Below are 5,156 nucleotides of genomic sequence, written 5' to 3'. Positions count from 1 at the left end.
TATTCCCTTCAAAACAGCCTCTTTGAATGTGGCAGGGTCAGGCCCATTACTTGTCCTTTTAAAATCAAGAGAACAAAGCATTTAGATCTTTTAATGAAGTCAGGGATTTTTCAGATCCACATCAGTTCACTTTGTGATACTTTGGCAAGAAACCTACCTGTGGGCAAGCATAGTTTTGGGGAAAGAGAATTGGCTACTTGAGGGCTGTGACCCCTTGGATTTATTTTCTGTTTGCCACAGGGACCCAGTTCACCTGGTTCAGTCCATCTTAGATGTCAACATTGATAAATGACAGTGAGAAATGTCTCATCCTCTAAGATGAATTTGAAAGATGTTGCTTCTGGGAAATGCACTGAAGGTTGCCACTTGTTTGAATGTCTGTGAACTAGGAGGGGCTCGTCATTCCCTTGAGGGCAGAAGGATGCACAATCCTGAGAAGCAGTTAAACAGGAGGAAGTTAGGGATTACAGGTTTCATGGGCAGAGGGAGCTAAAGAACAAAATGTGCATGATTCTGGCAGTTTGATGCAGGTATCCAAGAAGATGTCCCTTTTAACTGAACTTCCCAGCTTGGTACAAATGTGCATCGAAGGATCAGATATGTGATCAATGCAGGCAGCCCTTGTACACCAATCTGTTCTCCAGCTCAGACTCCTCCTCCTGGTCCACAATGCCAAGGGAGGCTATGGGTCCCCTGAAAACTTCAGGTGGCAGTTCCTTGGCCAGCCCTCATTGTCAGAGAGGAGCTAGAGACTCACCCAAACTCTCAAAGGCCCTCTCACCCCAACAGGTTACTGAGTGCTCTCGATATCCAGTTCCCTGCTCAGGTTAGTTAGTGTGATCTCAGCATCTGAGGAGGGGAAAGGCAAGCCAGTTGTGGTGCACTGAATTAACTGTATTCTAAGGTGGATATAAATCACTTCGGCATATGATTCATTTGATATTTTAAGGCTGAGGCTATTGTCTTTAGCTTTGCCCTGGAGCTACTATGACGGAGAGCAAGGTTGTTGATAATTCAGTCATTTACCTTTAATGGCAGTAAAGGGAGGGGACTCTAGGCTTGACAAGTTATAAATGAAGATGAAGACATGGTACCCTTCCTTGAATGGTTTATAATATACTGGATGATTAGTCCAAAGTTAAATAATAGCAGCAAAAATAAAACCAACAACACTACTAGCTAACATTTATTGCACACTTACTATGAAGCAGGGAGGGCATTTATGTGTCTTTTCTTTATTACGAAGCATGCCTCGCTATAGTGGCTCTTATTTCTCTAGTGAAAGAGATGCCAAAGAGTCACTTTGATCACCCCAAGTTCTGCTGGGCCTGAGTGAGAAGGCGGAGAAAGGAGCGTGTTGGGGATCTAAGTCTGCAAGTGGCTGGTGTTCAAGGCTGGGGTTCAAACATCTTCACCCCATGGGCACAGCAGTCTTGAAGTCTAAAGCAGTGCCATCCAACAGAAGTATAATGGGAGCCACAAATACAAGCTGAGTATGTATTTTAAAATTTTCTAGTCACAAAATTAAATAAAGGAAACAAAAGAAAGGATAATTTATTTTAATAATATATTCCATTTAACCAATATATCTAAAATATCATTTCAATACGTAACCAATATAAAAGCTATTTATGAGATATTTTACATTCCTTTCTAGTCAATTACTTTTTCTAAATCCAGTGTGTATTTTACACACACGTGCAGCACAGCTCAGTTTGGACTCGCATCATGTGAAGTGCTCCACAGACACCGGTGGCTGGTAGCTACCGAACTGGACAGTGCAGATCTAGAAGGTGTCTATGCCTCTCATTCGACACTCATTCAATAAATATTTATTGAGTTCCTACTCCGCCAGTCACTGTTCTGGGCATTTGGAGAAAATGGCAAAGTCTTGGGGCTTATATTTTAGTTAGGGGAGAGGAGGACAAAGATCATACATAAATAAATGAATATGTAAGATTTCAAATAGTGATACAAAGACTATAAAGCAGGGTGAGGAGGAAGACAGTGATGGGTACAGCGGCTGCTATTCTGGAGAGTCGTGGTAGGCCTCTGTGGAGGGGTGACATTGGGCTGAAATATGAGTGTTATGAAGACACGTGTCACGTGACAATGAAAAGGAACACAAATTCAGGCTGAGGGCCCAGTGACTAGTTAGGCCCAGGGATGGGAATGAGCTCAGCCTCTTGAGGAAAGGAGAAAGGAGGCCAGTGAGGTCAGCAAGGAGGGCAACGGCTAATTTGGGTAAGGCCACAGGACGGAGCTTGGATTTTACGCTACGAGCCAAGGGCAGCCAGGGGAGGATTTTAAGCAAGCAAAGACATGATTTGACACATGCATTTAGGTCACTGTGGTGCCGTGAGCAGCATGGGCTGCAGGGCAGTGTGAGCTGACACTGGGACAGCTGTCAGGAGGCTAAGGCTGTAGTGTCATGTGTAAGAGCCAGGAGAGGAGGGACGTGCTGACCTATAGGATGATTTTTGAGCTTCCTGCTTAGGACTTGCAATTGATTTAAGGGCCACCCGGGGGCCCTGAGAAGAGGGGTGATACAATGGAAATGAGGCCTCAGGAAATAATCCTGGTTCATACGTTTTAGGAAGAGCAAGCATACGTTATCCTTTTAGAGTGTTTGAAATTTTTGAAAAGCAAATACAGAAGGGGCACTCTGAGATTATCACCTAATGGATGGTGTTCACTCAAGTAACTGCTTAGAAGGAATAAGTCCTCTCTCTGTTTGCACTGAGATATGCTCTCCAGCGCTCTCAGTGTTTGCACAGAGGAACGGATTGTTTATGTCAAATATCCACACAGATCCTTCGTTTCCTTCAGGTGCCTTTGAATTGTTGCTTAGTCTATCATTTGGGAGGATCTCTCCCAGAAAGGCTAAGTGGCCAAGTGGATTGTTTTCTTTGATTGGGAGGAAGGCAGGGAGGATGGGATCCAGGCCTAGGACTTTGATCCTTTAGCTCTCTTTTCTAAGGCTGCTGTGGTCCTGGTGCCATGGTACATGATGGTAAAAGGTATCCATCAAAGCACCAGAGACCTGGGTTTCAAGGTCCTCTTTTGCTACTCTCAAGTTACGCCATTTAAACTCTTTGCGCCTAGCACCCTTCCCCATGGAATGGGTAGACAATTACGACTTCCTTATCTCACAGGTTTGTTGACCTCAGGAAATAGTGAGGGGAAGGCAATGTAGGATGGGGTGGGAGTGAGGGAATGGTCATGGGGTGGGCATGGGGGGGTAGATGGTGTGTGGTGGGAGGGAGTAGAAGACAGGGAGAACATGACGTGGCTCAGACTTACTGTTGGGAAGGAGCGTTCCAGAAGGACAGCCGGAGCAGAGGACCGTGGGCAGACAGCGGCAGCCTGCACACATACCAAATGCTCATACATGTTTTCTCTTAGCTCCTTAGGCTGGGAGTACCATCACTGTCCTCTCTGAAGATGGACAACCAAGAGAAACTGAAACGTTGGAGGAGGATGGCAAGAAGTGGGAGGAGGAAGAGAAAATAGGAAAGAAAGTACTGCAAGTTCTTTCTGTGGCTACCTGTGAGGATAAAACGGGAGCTCTCTGCTCTTCTTAAGAACCTTTTAAAATTTTTAACCACAAAAGGAGAAGGGAAAGTCAGCAGCTCCAGGGCTGAGGTGATCTCTCTTAGAGGGAAGTGTTTTCTTGGATTCTCTGGGAAAGAAGCAGGCAAATGGGGTGGTGGTGGGGATTCCTCTGATAACACTCTCTGTAGTTAAAAAGTGAGTGCAGACTTAGATGAAATATCCAGAGTAGGCAAATTCATAGAGAAAGGGAGTAGATTACAAGTTACCAGGGACTGGGTGAGGGATGGGGAATTATTGCTTAATGGGTATAGGGTTTCTTTTTGGGATGATGTAAAAGTTTTGGTAATGGATGGTGATGATAGTGGTACAATATCGTGGATATAGTTGATGCACACATATAAGTGGTTAAAATGGGAAATTTTGTATGGTATATATGTTAACACTATAAAATTTGAAAGGAAAAAAAATATGTGCAGAAGTAACAAAGTCCAGGGGGAGCCCTAATTCTAAGAAACAAAGCATAGTCCATTGGAATACCAAGAAAGAAAGAAAAATAATGTTTAATGAGTGTCAACTGTGTATGAGGAATTTTACACATATCATCTTGCTTTGTGACAACCTCAGGAAAGGTTTTTTTTTTTTAAACTGGATGAGGAAACTCAGGCTCAAGAAACTGAGTGAGGAGTGGCCCTCTCTCTAGCTAAGCCAACTCGGCAGGTGAACTCGCTGCCCTCCCCCCTACGTGGGACCTGACTTCCAGGGGTGTAAATTACCCTGGCAACACAGGATATGACTCTTGGGGATGAACCTGGACCAGGGATTGAAAAAATTTTCTTGGACCAAAAGGGGGAAGCAAAATGAAACAAAATAAAATTTTAGTGGCTGAAAGATTTCAAATGGAGTCAAGAGGTCACTCTGGAGGGCATTCATATGCACTATATAGATATCCCTTTTGAGTTTTTAGTGTATTGGAATAGCTAGAAGGAAATACCTGAAACTGTCGAACTGCAACCCAGTAGCCTTGATTCTTGAATACAACGCATAACTATGTAACTTACACCTTGTGACTCTGTGATTGTAAAACCTTGTGGCTCAAACTCCCTTTGCCAAGTGTATGGACAGATGAGTAGAAAAATGTGGACAAAAACTAAATGAAAAATAAGGTGGGATGGGGGGTAGAATACCTTCGGTGTTCTTTTTTACTTTTATTTTAATTTTAATTTTTGTTTTTGGAGTAAGGGAAATGTTCAAAAATTGATTGGGGTGATGAATGCACAACTATAGAATGGTGCTGTGAACAGCTGATTGTACACTATGGATGATTGTATGATATGTGAATATATCTCAATTAAAAAAGAAAAGAAACTGAATGAGTTTTCTGAGGTCACGTGGTGAAGCAGAGCTGCTCCAGGGTTTAAACTCTATTCTCTAGTGTGGAAGTTTAGGCTCTGCTCATCTCCACTGGCTGCCCCTGAGGATTAGAAAGAAACAGGCATCATCAGTGCTTACATCCATTCTTTGTTTTCCTCTTGTCTCAACTTTTGTCTTCTCTCTTATTTAAAATATGAGAAAATATCAATAATTAGTGTTTAATAGCATTC

Source organism: Choloepus didactylus, chromosome 3, assembly GCF_015220235.1.
Source record: "Choloepus didactylus isolate mChoDid1 chromosome 3, mChoDid1.pri, whole genome shotgun sequence".
Classification (NCBI taxonomy): Eukaryota; Metazoa; Chordata; class Mammalia; order Pilosa; family Megalonychidae; genus Choloepus; species Choloepus didactylus.
The sequence above is the reverse complement of the archived record's forward strand: the minus strand, read 5'-3'. Positions refer to the sequence as shown.